General features: G+C 65.0%; 1 protein-coding gene across 4 annotated transcripts in view; it reads left to right on the forward strand.

Moving 5' to 3' along the window:
* Positions 1-919: 919 nt before the first annotated feature.
* Positions 920-16,269, forward strand: part of NACC2 (NACC family member 2) — a 70,954-nt gene continuing 55,604 nt past the window's right edge. For all 4 annotated transcript variants that reach the window (XM_053204380.1, XM_053204381.1, XM_053204382.1 and 1 more), the window contains exon 1: positions 920-1,077. The gene's annotated coding sequence lies outside the window, so the exon portion shown is untranslated. The remainder of the gene's footprint in view (positions 1,078-16,269) is intronic.

The following is a 16,269-nucleotide window of genomic DNA, read 5'->3' on the forward strand; positions in this document are numbered from 1 at the left end:
TCTTACCCCCAAGGGGTCCAGAACATTCTCTGGGAGGGTGGGTGGGCATCTTGTTCTTCACATTAACCCCCTCCTCCTGGTGACCCCACGCTCCAGATCACTGTTTTGGTACCACCCCCATTTTCCCATGAGGACCCTTGTGGGAGGGAGGGAGCCAGGCTGTCTCTGGCCTGTCCTGACTGAAGACTCCAGATTGAAAAGGGGGCCTTTGTGGGGTGCTGCGGGTGCGGGTGCATGGCCTGTTTGACTTAAAGGCGCACCTGTGTCTACAGGAGTGTGGCCTCGGGCAAACCCGGAGCCCGGGCTGGCGAGGGGAGGGGAGGAGAGGGGAGGGGAGGGGAGGGGAGGGGAGGGGAGGGGAGGGCGAGGTGGGGGGAGAGGAGGGGGGGAGGGGCGGCCGGTGGGAATGAATGACAATAATGCGCCAGCGCGCCCGGATCCAGCCAGGCCTGAAAGCAGCCCCGGCCACTCCCGGGGCCTAACGAGAGGCCCCGGGGCCCGACGCCAGGTTCGCCCAAAGGCGCTCCCGCATCCCCGCTTTGCGCGCACGCCCTCCCGCCGGCGGCCCCGCTTGGCGCCGCCTTGCGGAGGCTGCTCGGTGCTAGCTCGGGCGCCGCGGGGAGGGGGCGCTCCAGGGCCCGGGGCTCCCGGTCTCCGCGGGTCCGTGCGAGGCCTGGAGGGCGGGGGGGGGGCGGGGGGGGTGTGGGTCGGGCCCGGCCCAGCGTCCCGCGCAGGGCCGGACGCGCGAAGCCGGGGAAGGCGGCGCGGAGGGGCCGAGGAGTGCGGCCCCCGCCCCGGGACAACTCCCACCCCGCGCCCGGCGCCCCCTCCCCCCGCCGGCACCTCCCCCCGCCCACCCGGGCTCCCACCTGGCGGCGGGGCGGCGCGCCCCGGGGCGGCGAGTGCGCGCGCGCGGCCGGCGCGCTGTCCCTTTAAACGGCCCGCGGCGCCTCCCCGCGCCCCGCCCGCCGCGGTGCGGCCGGTGCTGGGCGAGGCCGGAGAAAGTCCATGTGAGCCGGAGCGCGGGGACGCGAGACTTCCTGCCGCCGCAGGCCGGACCGGGCCGGGCGCCCGCAGGTACGCCCAACTTGGCGCCGCCGGCCGGCTCGCCGCCGCCGCACTTCCCGCAAACTCCGCGGCGCGCCCGGCCGCCTCCCTGCCGCAGTGCCCGCCGGCCGCCCGCAGCCCAAGTTCGCGCGGCGCGCCCGGCCGGCCCGGGGGAGGCGGCGCGGCCCGGCCGGCCCGGGGGAGGCGGCCGGCCCGCGCCCGCGCCCAGCTGGGGCCCCGGGCGCTTCCCCCGCGCCGGGACGCCCGGGACGCCCGGCCTCCGGCCCCGGCGTGGAGGCCGGGGTCGGGGTCCGAGGCCGGCCGTGCGGCTGCGCATCCGCCGGGCCGCCGCCTCTCCCTCCCGGTCCCCGCGGGCCCCCTTTGCCCGGGCGCCCCAGCCCGCCCACCCCCGTTCCTGCCCCGTGCGGACCCCAGCCTGGGGAGAACCTGGGCGCCGGCTGCCCTGGGGGGGGGGGGCTCGCACCTGTCACCCGCTGCGCCCACCCTGCGGAGCCGAGGTCTTGTCGCCCAAGCCCCTTATCCAGGAAGCTCAGAGGTGACCTCTGAGCCCGCTGCCCACGCCCATGGCCCGGGCAGGCGACCCAGGCTCTTCCGAAGTCTGCCGCGTTGATGGGGTGGGGGGGGGTGGCATGAGGTCAGAGGTCACCTCCGGGTCCCCTCTTCCGGGCTTCTCAGAAGTTTGGTCTTGGGGCTGGTGATTACCAACTCTGTCCTGATGCCCTTTAATTAAACCTGTGGATTTGCCGGTGGTAGGTCCCCCGGAGCTGGCCTTATAGACCTTTCCCACTGCCCCCCCCCCCCCCCCGGGGGGCCTGTAGATCTGGGATGTTTTGGACCCATAGGCAGTCGGCGCCTTCTTTCCAGTGGTAATTCTTCGGACTTACCGGGCACCTGGCTGTCCTAGTCCAGCCCATCCTGGGGGGGGGGGGGTTGCTGGAGGCAGCCATCCTTCCTGCCCTCCGTGTGCCCACCATCCCGTAAGGCTGCTTTTTCAGCCACCCTCCTCTTCCTGCGCCCGGCTGGGCTGGGCTGGGCTGGGCTGGGCTGGTGTGGGTCTCTCCCCTGGTCTTCCCTCTCGCCGCCCCTGACTCCCCACCCCCCTCCTCTCCTCTTGAGCCCCTGACCCCACTCCCCTCCCTCTCTCCAGTTTGCCCAGGTGATGGCGGTAGGTGGCTCTCCACACTTATTGTCATTTAAGCCTGGCAAGGGCACCAGGAGAGGTAGCCTGTGTTATTGGCTCCGTTTCGCAGGTGAGGAAACAGCCCGGCAGGAAGGAGTTAGGTAAAGGGTCAGGCAGCGGGCACTGCCTTCCCCTTCCAACGAATCACCTTGTCCCTGCTCCTGTGGCCCCCTGTGGTGCCCGTCCCTCCCAGGAGGCCCGTTGGCATTTCAATAGGGTCATTCCAGGGTTGGGTGGTACCTTGGCTGGAGCCTGAGTGAAGGAAATAGAAGGAGGTGACAGCGGGGTGTGGGGCCCCCGCGTTCTTCGGTGAAGGCTGCTGGAAGGAGCCTGCAGGTGGAAGATATCACTTGTCACCTCTCAGTGGCCAGAGACCTGCTGTCGGTGGTCACGGCCCGGGCAGAGGCCGGGCTGGACGGGGTGTCTGACACCACGCTGACCCTGGGGCGACTTTGCCCCTTCTCTCCTGCAGCCATTTAGAGCCTCCTCCTGAGCAGGGGGGCAGCACGTACTCCTGGCGCGCCCCTGACCTGGGAGCACCGGGCCGCACGGGGGTGTCTCGGGATCGTCACCGTAGAGCCGCTGGAGGGTGTGCCAGGGCGCCCAGAGAGGCCGGCTCTGGGAGGCTGGACTCCTGGGTCACTTTTGGCAAAATCCTTCAAAGCTTTCTCTGGTTTCCAGCTAAAGCGAGCACGAGGTACTCACGGAAGGGGTGACGGCAAGCCCTGAGCCGGGCCCTTTGTGCGTCCTTGCCTTCGGGTCCTGCCCGCCTTGCGTCATGGCTTGAGGGGGGCCCCGTACCCCTGGTGGGACAGGGGATAAGAACCGTGGCAAGGAGTCTTCCAAGGGTGTTCCCAGGGCTCCACCCCACATCCCTGCCTCTGAGGTCTGAGCTCCCCCGAGTGCAGAGTTGGGGATGGGCCGCCCAGGCCGGGCCCCGGGCTTCCCCTGACGGGCGGCAGCACCTGCCATCCACAAGGGCGAAAGCGTCAGTGCCCTGAGGCCCCCCCCCCCCCCCCCGCCATGGCCCAGCCCCCATGGGCCCTCTTCCAGCTCACCTTGGCCTCCCCTGCCTGGGCTCTGCCTGAGTTCTGTTGTCCCGAGAAACCATAGGGTTGCAAAAGTCACCCTGGCCAGGGGCAGTGTGGTGAGTGTCTGCCCAACTGTCCGCGTGTGGACTGCAGCCCAGATCATGCCCCTCGCCCCGGCACACTCGCGTGTTTTCCTGGGAAGCAGGGCCTTTGACAGGCCCCGGTGTGACGGGCATACTTGGGAAGTTCGACTAGATTCATGGGACGCGACGAGCTGACGTTTGGTTCAGAGTCGTGTTTGCTACCTGGCTCGTTCTCGAGGCTGCTGTCCCTCAGGGGTGCCCTGGGCTCAGGACCCCGGGGCCGGTCTTCCAGCCCTGGTCTTTTGAAGGGGAGCAAAGCCTGTGGTGTGGTGCCACTGCGCGTGGGGGGGGGTGGTTCCAAGGCAGGAACAGGTGCCCCTGGTGTCCCTGGCTGGATCCTGAGCTTCTCCAGCTCTGTGGGCGGCCCCACTTTTGGGGGCTTGTAAAGTCTGGTTGGGTGAGGGGTCTGCCTGGGGCCGGGGAGTGGGCACAGGGCCTGTGCAGGGCTGGCTCCTGTGGGCCTGTCCTCTGCCCAGGCCAGGCCGGGCCCTGGGCCCCCCGGAGCCCCTGTCCAGCACTGCGCGTCGGCCCTGCCTGGCCTGCTCCCCTCCCTCGGGCCCTCTTGATGAGCAGGGGGCTCCAGTCAGTTGTCTGTGTGTCCGCCTCAGTTCAGAGATGTGCGGACCCCACACCGTGACCTGCTGCCACCTCGGGTGTGCCTGAAGGGTCACGTCCTCCCCCGACTTGGATCTGGGCTCCAGGGGACCTGGCTGCGGGCTGGGGAGAGCATTCGGCTTGGTGAGGCCAGAGGCTCGCCTGCAGGGCAGGGCAGGGATCCCGGCCATCTCTGCTTCTCTTTTAGCAAGTGCTTGCTCTCACCAGGCCTGGCCTCGGGCTCTGTGGAGACTGGTTCCGGGCTGCCCACGGCTCCCTCCTGTGCCACGTGCAGCTGCTGCTTGCTGGGAGCTGGGCCTCCTCCTCCACGGTGGCCTCCGGCCTTTCACGTGCTGGGTTCTGGAAGTGGGCCCCGTGGGCGAGGGCCTGGCGGCCCGTGGGGGAGAGGGGGCGGACACAGAGGTGGCTGGAAGTGGCAGCCGTTGATGTTTGGGACGTGAACTTTGGAGTGGGGCTCCCTGGTGGCCGCCTCTGTGGTTAGCATCTTCAGAGTGGGGCAGTGCCCTTGAGGACAAGGGCGGCGGGAGCACATCTGCGCGGGGGAATGGATGGAGGGGCTCTGACCGTGACCCTGGGCTCTCCGGGCCCCTCCCTGGCCTGGGTTCAGGAAGGGGGGGGCTGTTGTGAGCACGAACTCCGGGGTCTCTCCCAGGTCTCATCCCGCCTGGAGCTGTGTGACCTTGGATGCGTAACTCGCCCTCTCTGAGCCCCCACCCTGGCCTGTGAGTTCCAATGCTGAGTGGTAGCTTCCTTGTTTGCTTGGAGGCTGAAGGTGAGCGAGCCGGCCTGGGGCCTCTGTGCAGGTTGGGCCCAGCCTGGAGGCCCTCCTGGGATGCCCCCTCCCTGTGAGTGGGCCGCAGCCAGTGAGAAGCACATGGCCCTTTAAGGGGAGGCTGCTTCTCAGTCTCCAGGGAGGGCACAGACATACTTTCCTCCGAGGCGTTGTTCTCTGGTCCCGGGGGGGAGGAGAGGCTGGCTCTGGGTCTCTGAAGGAATCTCCCCCTCCCCCTCGGCCCTGGGCCCTGGCATCCAGGAGGGCACATGGCCATGGATGGGCCCCGCCTAGCGCCTGCCTGTGTGCCTGGGAAGCGGGCAGGTCGGGGGCGGAGACCGCAGAGGCCTGAAAGTGCCCATATATAGTCACTGGGTTTGAGCAATCAGCACGACTGCAGCACTGTGTCCCGGGCCCCGGACTGGCCGGCCCCCAGGCCCAGCCAGCAGGTTCCCGAGGGAGGCACGGTGTGGGGGCTGTTGCAGAGAAAAGGCACGTCGGGGAAGGGGGCGCAAACCGTCAGATAGAGCAACAGGCAACAGGCTTGGGACTCTGAGTGTTTGTTGATTGAAAATAAAAATCTGCAGAGCCCTCGGTAGTCAGAACCAGGTGTATTTGTGGAAACGCTCGCTCTCTTTGAGAGCTGGAGCTGGCTGGCCAGGACTGCCCGGGTCCCTCGCTGTGGGTGTTGGAGGCCGGATGCCCGCTTATCCGCCACCCCAGCCTTTGCCCCGCAAAATGTCCGCCGCGTTACGGTGGTGTCCCTAGATGCCCCCTCCCCTTCCGCACATCACCGGGGGCCTTCCGCTCTGATGGCTGGTGTCGTCTGGACGGCGCGTCCCTCCTCCGTCCCTCCGGCTCCTGGACGCGCGGCTGGCAGTCTGGACTGTGGGTGCTGCCCCGGCCTGCGGGTCAGGAGCAGAAGGGTCCGGGTCTCAGCGGTACCTGCGCCCGCGGCTGCTGCCCCGCTGTCTCCCGTTTTTGCCCCATCGCTGTCTCTGTGCCAAGAAGGGAGAAGTAACCGCCTTTGCCGCATTCCTGACTTTTGTGCCGTTAGAAAAATCACAATGTGAACATAGTTTTGCTCATTTAATTTAGTTTCCATTGCGCTGCTAAGCGCCTTTGTTAAATTTTGTATATTGATACTTTTTGTTGTTGTCAGCAGTTTTTTCTTCCCTGTTTTTGGATATAAAGCCATTAGAGAGGGAAGATTAAAAAGATACATTACAATTAAAATGTTAATGAAATCTGCATCATACAACTTACGAAGCCCTTTAGGCATTAATCTTGCCTGTGTCACGTCCATTAACTCTGGCCATTCTTATTTCACACTGACCCCTGCTGAGAGATTTGTGCTATAATTGGATTTTTTTTAATAAAAAAGAAAAAAAAAAGCTTTTAAGAAAATAAAGGTTGAGTGGTGGCCCTCGCTCCCAGATGAAAGGAGAGGAGAGCAGGGGGCACGTGGCCTCTTCTGTGGGGCTCCCCTTCTGAGCAGGGCGGAGGCCCCTGCGGCTCCCAGCGCCCCCCCCCACGGCTGCCCCAGGGGCCGCGTCTGTTCGGGCCCTCGCCTTCCCCACCCCCAGGCACCGGGTCGCCCATGACGTTCGCACCCCGGGCTGTCGGAGGCACCACGGGCTGCATCTGGGGTATGGAGGTGCGACAGTCTAGGACAAGCCCACCTGCCCGCACGCTGGGTGAGGGGTGACGGGTGACCCCGGCCAGGCCGCAACCTTAGAAGGGCCTGTGGCACCAAAGCCTAGACGTTTGAGTTCTTAGGCTTGTGTATTGCCTGGGATCCCACGAAGTCTGCCCCCCGCCGGGGCACTGGGGTCTCCAGCGTGAGGCCGGGGCCGGGGAGGGTGGGAAGGGAGAGACTGCCAGGGCAGTTGGGACCCCCCGCAAGAGTGGGCGGTAGGTGCCCCGTGAACATCCCCGTGTAGACGCGCCCCTGCCGGGAAGGGCCCCCTGGCCCCGGTGACGATGGGGCTGGGGCCCTGGGGGTGACGTGTGGCCCCTGGTGTCTGGGCTTCCCGGGCCCCGGTGCTGCAGTCACAGCCGCCACTGGGAAGCTGGTCAGGTGCTTGGCAGTGGGGCTGCTACAGACAGATTTCATGTCTGTGTGTTTTTGCAACACCTTGCTATAAAGGGAAACATAATTTAAAATATGATTACTTAGTGTTGTAACAGCCGCCTCAGCGCTCCACGCTATGCCGAGATCATTATCAGAGGCTGATATTAACTTGCAAAGAATATTATGCAAATTGCCCGCTGGCTCCTCCGGGAACCTTCTCCCAGGATGGGCGTGGGGCACATGGGGGTGGCGGGGGTGGGGACGCTGAGGGACCCGGGGAGCCGGGGGCAGAGTGGACGCGGTGGAGGCTTTGGCGTGGCTCTCGTCCAAGCTGCTGCCGGGCTCCGTGAGGTTTGCTGAGCTCGCGTTGCCTCCATGCCGGGGCCAGGCCCTCCCTGAGGTCCCCGTCCACTACAGGTAGCCGGTGGTGTTTGCTGCGGTGGCCTCTGGGGTTCGGGTGAGTCCCCGAGGAAGGGACTGAGGTCACAGACCTGGCCCCGCCTCCGGCTGCTCTAGGCCGTCACCCTGACCAGCTTTGCAGCTCGCAGGAGGGGCTTGGGGCGGCCTTGAGGGACATGTGGCCAGCCTGTGGATATGCGAGGTGGCCAGAGTCTGAGGACGGCTCCCTCCGCCACCAGCCCCCAGCTGGTCCTGACGGGGGGCGGGGGGGCTCTAGTTTCATGGCTTTGTGATCCCTTCCCAATGTCCTCTCTCTCCCACCGTCTAGAAGAAGTCGGGCGGGGCCAGTGTGGCGTACAGATCCCTGACCCCCCATGGCAGAAGAGCCCATTTACGGGTCCCCAGAAGTAGGGTCCGCCTGGCAACCGTGGAAGCTGGTGGTGCCCCGGGGACCTCGGGTCTCCTGCATTTCCCGTGGACGTGGTCACATATGGGCAGGGCCAAGGAGCCTGGGACCGAGCGCACGTCCCCCCGTGTGGATGGGAGGCTCTCTCCCCCTCAGGGCCACACAGGCAGGAAGAGGACAGGGTTTTGGGGGCCGCTGGGACTGGACGGGACCGTGACCATCCCCACGATCCTGTCGGGGCCACTCGGGGCCGTTCTCAGCCGAGCGGCCACTTTCTGCAGAATCCAGGTTCGGAGCGAGTCTCATCTCGGGATTTTTGAGCGCTGTTCCTTACTGGGTGCTGTGCTACCGTGGCCTTCCTGGGCCTCAGTTTCCCCACAAGTGAGAAGAGCTTTGAAGGAGAAACGGAAGTGGGGCACCACCCCCTCTCTGGTCACCGAGATGGCCCCGGAAAGGTGCCTCGTAGGCTCCACGCACAGACGCGCTCGCTGGAGGGTGGGGGCCGTCCCCGGTGTGCTGGTGCGTGCCGTGACCCGGCCGTGATGAGGCAGTGCTGCTCTCTTCCCTGCCAAGCTCCTTCCCCTCTGTGGTGCCCCCCTCTGTTCTGTGACTGCTGCTCTGGGGCGCCCCATGGGGTCTGTCCGCCCCGGGAGGGCAGTGATATTTGCCAACAGGCAGGGAGGGCGCGGGCGGTGGGAGCCCAGGCAACAAGTGACCGTAAAGCTGGTGGCTTCAAAGGACAGAAATGTATCCCCTCCGCCATTCTGAGGCCACAGGTCCAAAGTCAAGGAGGCGGCAGGCCTGGCCCCTTCTGGAGGCTCCGGGGGAGAACCTGGCCTCTCCCGGCGTCTGGTGGTGCCGGAGGTCCTTGGCGTCCCTTGGCTTGTAGACCCGTCCCTGCCACCTCTGCCTCGGCTGTCACATGGCCGCCCTCCCTCTCTGCGTCTGTGTTCAAATTTCCCTCTTCTTACGAGGACACCCGTCATGGGATGCAGGGCCCGCCCTCAACCCACGGCGGTCTCGTCTCGGTCCTTAACCGATCACATCTGCAAAGACCCAGACTCCAAGTAAGGTCCCGTTCTGAGGTCCTGGGTGGACGTGAATCTGGGGGGACGCTGTCCGGTGTGTGGAGGTCACAGAAACCCCTTGGTGCCGGAGGGGAGGGGGTGCTGTTTGGGAAGTGGGGGGCTGGCCCTGTGCTGGCCTGGGAGGGTGGGCAGCCAGACACACAGACAGAGGCTGCTGCCCCGACGAGTACTGGCTGGCAGGGCCGGAGGGCCAGTACCAGCTGGGGAATCTAGAAGCAGCTTTGTTTCCAGGACCAAAGCCCAGGGTCGAGGGCAGGAAATGGGGCCATGGGCGGAGGAAGTTTCCTGAGGCACAGTGTCTGCGGTTATGTAAGTTTTGGGACAGGCGGCAGAATTTGTGTTAATTGTTGTAACCCAGTTTAGTTGGCCAGCCCCTGTCATGTGAAGGGCCAGGGAAGGAAAGGCGTGTCGTCCAGAGGAGCCCTCGGGGCTGGGCCTAGCCGTGTGCTGGATCCCAAACCTTAGTGCAGACTCGGGCTCCTGAGGCCCCTGGAGCCTCCTCCTTCCTCCCCCTAGAAGGAAAGTAAGCTGATGAGGGGAAATGATGCAGCCGAGGAGGCGGGAGGGCCACAGTGTCCCGGCTGCGGGCCACGGGAGCCGAGAGGCTGTGCTGTCCTTCGGGACCACACGAGCCCGGATCTTGAGGGGCCCCGCTGGCCTCGGGACCCCGAGAAGCAGGCGGCTGGCTCTGGAGACCTGTGATGGGGGCCTCAGGTGCTTCTTGGCGGAGGAGCAGGGTCCCTGGTCTCTCCGCACACCGCTCCAAGCCACGCAGACCGACCTGGGCCAGGCTGGACCACAGCAGTGAGGGCCCCAAGGTTGTGGGAGGCTGGCCCTTGGTTTTGCTCTGGGTCCCTTGTCAGGTTCTCCATAACCCAGGAAAATGGGAAGTCCCCTCCACCGAGCATCCTTGGGAATAGGCCCGAGTTCTGCTTGGGAGGCCCCTGGGGTGTTTGGGGGCACTCCTCTGCCTCCCCCTCCCCCAGCTGCTGGGCGTGCTGCAGCTCAGAAGGTCCTAGAGGGTCCTGGCCACATTCAGAGACTCATTTCTGAAGGCTTTTACTGGCTGGGCTTGGGGCCGACCCGCAGAGCCCGACGTGGGGCTCGAACCCACGAACCTCAAGATCATGACCTGAGCTGAAACCAAGAGTTGGATACTCGACCGACTGAACCTCCCAGGCATCCCTAAAGTTTTAATTTAAAAAACCCTAGGGGCGCCTGGGGGGCTCAGTCAGTTGAGCGTCCGGCTTTGGCTCAGGCCATGATCTCGCCGTTTGTGGGTTCGAGCCCCGCGTCGGGCTCTGTGCTGACAGCTCGGAGCCTGGAGCCTTCTTCGGATTCTGTGTCTCCCTCTCTCTCTGCCCCCTTGCCTGCTCACACTCTGTCTCTTTCTCAAAAATAAATAAAAACATTAAAAAAATTTTTTTTAAATCCTAGTTACCGTATGTATAAAGCTTACCATCTTAACCAGTTTAAGGGCACAGTTCGGGGGCGTCAGGTGCATTCACGCTGTCGGGCAGCCGCCCCCTCCCCCTCCGTCCGTCCCCAGAACGCGTCCGTCTTCCCAGACTGGACTCTGCCCCGTTACACACAGACCACCCCCCCCCCAGGCCCCCCCCCCCAGTCCCACCGGTCCCCTCCCCTCCCCCCACCTCCTCCCCGCATCTGGAATTTTCTTCCCCCTCCCTCCTTTACTGTGGTGAACGACACAGAGCATCACGTCCACCATCCGAGCGTTTGACGCGTGCGGTTCAGGGGCGCCCCGCGAGTGGCCGCCCTCCGTCCCGGGACCGCTCGTCGGGCAGATAGGAGCCCCCGGCCCCCAGCTCCCCTCTCTGTGTCCGTGGGTCCGGCCGCCCCAGGGTCGCAGGTGAGCGGATCCTACGGCGTTCGTCCCTGGCGTCTGGCCGTTCTCACTGAGCGCGTGTCCTCCGGGTGCATCCGCGTCGCAGCTACGGCTGAGGGGGGTCCACGCCGGGTCTACACTGGGTTGACCACGCTTGCTTCTCCGTTTGCCTGTCGATGGAGACTTGGATTGTTTCCACTTTTTGGCTTTGTGAATAATGCTGCTGTGAGCGTAGGTATGCTCTTATGTGGTTGAGGTTTTTTTTTTTAAATTTGTTTTAATGTTTGTTTATTCCTGAGAGAGTCAGGGCCAGGGGCAGAGCGAGAGGGAGACACAGAATCTGAAACAGGCTCCAGGCTCTGAGCTGCCAGCACAGAGCCCGATGCAGGGCTCGAACCCACGGACCGCGAGATCGTGACCTGAGCCGAAGTTGGACGCGTAACCCACTGAGCCACCGGGGCGCCCCGTGTGTTTCAGTCTTACTGTGTCTTTTAGGCTCCCTTAGTCTGGAAGCTTCTGTGGTCTTTCCCTGGCTCCTGTGCCCTTGACTCTGGAACGCAAGCCAGGTTCACGCAACGCCTCCCAGCCCGGGTCTGTCCGTGTGTCTCCGGGGGGAGTGATGGGCCACACGGGACCCTGTGTGCAGTGGAGGGTTTGGGTCTCAGGCCCAGGGGGGCCGGAGTGGGTGACACTGTGGTCCTGTCGGGACCAGCTGCTCCCGGAGGCGGGTGAGCGGCCAGGCCCCTCGGGGCCCCGAGTCTGGCAGCTCTGAGCTGGCGGGCTGTGGCGGGCAGTGAGGAGGCGTCCCGGACTCAGAGCACGCCTGGCCGCCCTTGTTCTTGGCAGACATTGTCCAAGTCGGAAAACCAGTGGCTTCCCATTGCTTCCGAGCCGGGGTCAAGGTCGATGTCGGTGGGGCGGGTGTGTGCGGGTCCTGATGCTGCTGAACAGAGGCCCACGAGCTTGGGGTGGGGGGGCGTCCAAACAGCAGGACTCTGTGTCCACCTGGGTCCGGAGGTCAGACTGTCACCAGGCCGTGCTCCCTCCCAGCCTCTGGCCGCTGCGGGCATCCTCAGCTCACGACCACATCCCTCCTGTCTCTCTGTGCGTCCCATGTGTCCACGCCTGCTTTTCAGAAGGACACCAGCTGTTGGGTATAGAGCTCACCCTCAACCCAGTAAGGCCTCTTCTTAACCTGGCATCTGCTGCTGGTTTCAGCTGAGATCCCATTGTGAGGTGGGATTTGGGGGGATGTGGTTTGGGGGGACCCTCAGCCAGTACAGGAGTGAAGGCCCCGCTCCCCGTTCTGCACGACTGCTGCCCCCTCCTTCTGCCAGCCCTGGCCTTGGAAGGAACAGCAGAGCCGGCCCCCCGAGCAGGGACATGTCCCTTTGTCCCCCGGGCTGGGGTAGGGCCCCTGGTCCTCTGACCTCCCGCCCGGGGTGGCTCCATCTCGGAGCAGAGGAGTGTCGCGGGGGGGGGGGGTTCCAGCCCGGGGCCAGGCCCGCACACTCGTGGGGACAGAGGACATGGGCATGATCGCTGTCGTGTCTGCATGGGTCAGATGGGGCCCGAGTCACTGCAGCTGGAAAACACAGGATCATTCCTCTTGCTCCAAAACTTGATGGGATTGAGGCAGTCAGCACAAAACCCTAGTGGTAAAGTGGGCCATCCGTGAGGGTGAGGGTACAGTTAGCCAGAGAAAACCAGCCGCTCTTGGAAAATGCGTGGTTTTCTTTGTGGGGAGAAGGAAGCAAACACCCCTGCGAGCCAGCCCCACCCAAGGGGGAGAAGGGTGGGGGCCCGGGCTCTGCAGTGGCCCGCCGGCCGCTGAGGGGCAGTGAGCGCTGTCGGCCTGTGTCTGGGGGTCCAGGAGGCCCAGGCCTTCCCACCCGCGGCCCCAGGAGGGGGTCACCCTGCAGGGAGGGAGGCACCGCCTGGGGCGGATGGGGGGCCTCTCCTTGGCTCCTGTTTTGTTTGGGGTGACTCAGGGCGCCCCCAGGCAGAAGGCTCGCGGGTCAGCCTTCCCCAGGGGTCAGGCCGCTGTACTTTCCGCGGGCACCAGGAGGAAGCCGGTGAACTGTGCCTGAGAGGTTCAGCCACCAGCTCCAGGCCGCGAGGCCGAGGCTTGGGACAGCACTCCCGGCTGCCCCCCTTGTGTCGGACCCCTGTGGCCCCTTTAGGAGAAGCCCCTCCTCTCCCCTCCCCCTGCCTGCAGGGGGTGCTGGGCAGTCATGGTTTTGCTTTGAGCTGCTGGCGGGTCACGCCGGGACCCACGGTCTCTGGAGAGTATCTGATTCTCCCCTCCATTTGTGGAAGGGAAATGAGGCCCAGAGGGGTTGGGTCCAAGAGCTGAGCGGGGTGTAGGGATAACTGCCCCCCCCCCCCCCCCGCTGATGGTTTTCTGTGGGTGCCAGGGGGCCGCTCCAGGTGGGCTGGGGTGAAGACAGCAGGGCCCCTGGGCAAGGGGGTCGCCAGCTGCCCTCGCAGCCCTGCCCCGCCCTGGCGCTCCCGGTTGCCTGGACGGGGTATATCCAGGTGGCTATAGCTGGGTCAGGGTGGGGTGGGATGGCTCCACGAGGGGCCAGCAGGAAGGGGCCGGGTGTCCTCGTCCTGGGCGGGGTGGTGGGGTGGCCGGTGAGGGCATGGCCACAAGGTGGGGCCGCCCCTCCACCGGCTGTTGGGTATTCCTGAAGGTTTCCGTTTCTCCTCACTGTTTCTTAACTGTGCTTTCGTAATAATTATAACCGAACGGAGCCACTGAGCGGGCTTGTTCAGAGCCCCAGCAGCTGTGATTACATTACAGTCACTGATTTCCAAGAACCCTCACGAGGGAATTGGTTAGAGCCCGAGGTGGATACAGACGCCCTGCACGCCTGAGCCTCGACGCCTCGGGACCACCCCTGCGGGGACGGGGCACTCGCCAGTTCCTGGGGCAGGCGAGGTGGCCCCGGGGGCAACGTTTGCAGGTTGTTGGCTAATGTGGGCGGGCCAGGTTCGCCCGCTGACCCCCGTCCTGCCTCCGCCAGAGCCCCTGAGGAGCTGGCTGGCCTCTTTCCCCTCTGGGTTTCCAGCGGCTTGGGATCCTGCAGGGTCCCAAGGTGGGCGTCTTGGTCCTGAGCTTGGTTTGGTGTCTGTCCTTGGGAAGCCTTTCCCACGTCCCTTGTCGGCCCTGGGATATATGAACACGTGTGAACATGTTTCTTTTCCCCGAGACTGCTTGATCCTTGACCTTGGGCTGTGGTGTTCTAGGTCAGCCTCTTCCATTCATGGGAGCAGGCACCCACGGGGTTAGCCATCCCCGGGCCTCCTGGAGGGCACAGGGAGGGGCTGGCCTCCCTAGGCCGTCCCCAGGCCTGTCCTGCTGTTCAGGTGGCTGGGACGAGCCGCACACACCGGGTCCGGCCTGGGCCTTCCTGGGGCTGGGCTCGTGGCTGCGTGCGAGGGAGGGCGGCCCCGGGGCCCAGAGACGCTGTCCTTGCGGTGATGAACAACACAGCAGTGTGGCTGGTTACTTGTTCTTGAACCACTGCTGGAAAGGCTGTCTGTTTGCCTGTCACTGACTTCCCGCCCTGTCACCCCAAAATGCCCCGTCTGGGGGCCACGGTGCCCACCTGCTGCTTGGGGGGCTTTGCTGGGTGGGGGCTGCAGGCCACCAGCTCGGGTATCTGGCTGCTCTCCTCTCCCCGGGCCCCTTCTGCCTGGGGTGTCAGAGTGCCCCCCGTGTGTCTGGAGAGGAGCCCCCTGACCTGATGTACCTCCGGCCCCCCAGAATGGGACAAGCAGGAGCGCACCACAAAGTGTCCTTTGTTGGCTAAGTTCTGTGCCGTCTGGGTGGGGGTGGGGTGGTCCAGGTACCTACTGGAGAGTTGATGGCTGTTGTTGAGACCCCGGGGCAGTGGGCTGACACTCGGGGAGGGCCAGCCAAGCAGCTTCCCTGGATAGAGCCCCGCGGGCGACGGAGGCAGGAGGGGCCCAAGCGGACTCTGCTCTAGAGTGGGCCTGGCCTGCCACCTCCGGCCCAGTGGCTGCTGGAAGCTCACTCCTAAGCTTGCTCCAGTGCCAGCCGAGGCGGGAGGGGCGGCCGGTGTCCCTCCTCCAGGCTGTACCTGGGCAGGCCTCGGGCCGTCCTGGGTTGTCCCAAGCGCGTCCCGGGCAGCCCGTGATCTGTGGGCCCTGCTCCCCCTGCATGGGCCCGAGTCGAGCCTTGTGCTGGTGGGAAGTGTCCCCTGTGAGCAGCCAGGCAGCGGCACAGGGGGCTGATCTCACGGGGGAGCTGGCGGGCCGGCCTCCCCTGGTGCCCCCTCGGCCATCCCCTTGGCCCCTCGTGGTCAGTGTCCTTGCCCAGGATGGAATGCCCAGACGTTCGAGTGAGTAGTTTTCAGGTTCCGTGCCCTAAACCGATAGAGCGTGCACTTTGTTTTAAAAAGCCGTGATTGAAGTCAAATTAACATATTTACCTTCAGTGCTCCCCGGGGAACCGTTAGGGAATCAGAGAGGTGCGGCAGCGGCTGGAGCGGGTGGTGACAGTGACGGTGGCTGTGGCTGTGGCTGGCGGCAGTGGCCCCGGCTCTCCCAGCTTTGGGACGGATGGTGGTCCTGCGCGTCAGCCCCCAGGCTCCCCTGCGGCTCCCTCGCTGCTCCCAGGGTCTCCCGGGCACCTGTCCCTGGAGGGGCCCAGGCTGGTGGGGGGTTGTGCCCCGGGGTTGGGGCTCTGGCCCCACCTGCCTCCGCCCCCACGCGGCCGACGCCCAGGACCCTGAGCCTGGACCCTTGTCCCCCTTGCTCTCCGGCACTGGGGTGGGTCCCTCTGGTGCACGTGCCCTCAGCGGCTTGTGGCCCAGGAACATTTGGTCCCCGAGTTCTGTCTGCACCAGGAGGCCTGATGTCCAGTCTCGAGATTCAGGTCAAATTCCTGGGCCGGCGAGCCAGTTGGCTCCCCACGCAGACCCTCGGTTTCCCTACCTGTAAAAGGGGGGTGTGGCATTCCTCGCAAGCTCGGATAAAAATGCTGCTCAGCACCCGGACATTTCGACCATTGTGACAAGACCTGGGATTTTCTAGCCTCCCGCCTGTGTGTCCGCTCTCCAGTGGAGATGGGGTTCTGAGGCCTTGGGAGCTCAAGGCCGAGGGGGTGGCCGTCCTGGGCGGGGGGGCCGCTGCTACAGCACAGGGTGTGGGGGTGCACCCGCAGCCTCGGTGCCGCCCGCCGACACTGTTTTTAAAAACCCGCGCGTGGATTGTTGAGCTACGTGGCGGAAATTTTCATCGTCGGAAAGCTGTTAGTAGAGCGACATCACTTACCTGGTTTTTCCCCCGTAAAAAGCACACCTCTGGGTAGCGAAGTGCACAGAGGCGTTTAAGTTCACCGGTCAGGTCTCGGACTCGTCGCTCACGTGGCCGTGCAGCTCACAGGAATGTGCACGATCCTAAGCGCAGAGTTCGATCTGTTTTCATGCAGCTGACACGCCAGTGTGTGACCGGGGTGCAGGTGGACAGGGCCAAAGTGTCACCCCCCAGACCTCTCCCCCCCACCCCCGGCCCGCCTGCCAGCCGAGCTCCTGGCACCTGGACGGTGTGCCGTTGGATCCCAGGTAAGGGAGTGGGCCGAGGCTCCCTTCATCTGCCCCGGGTCCCCGCGGCACCT

This window comes from Acinonyx jubatus, chromosome D4, assembly GCF_027475565.1.
Source record: "Acinonyx jubatus isolate Ajub_Pintada_27869175 chromosome D4, VMU_Ajub_asm_v1.0, whole genome shotgun sequence".
Classification (NCBI taxonomy): Eukaryota; Metazoa; Chordata; class Mammalia; order Carnivora; family Felidae; genus Acinonyx; species Acinonyx jubatus.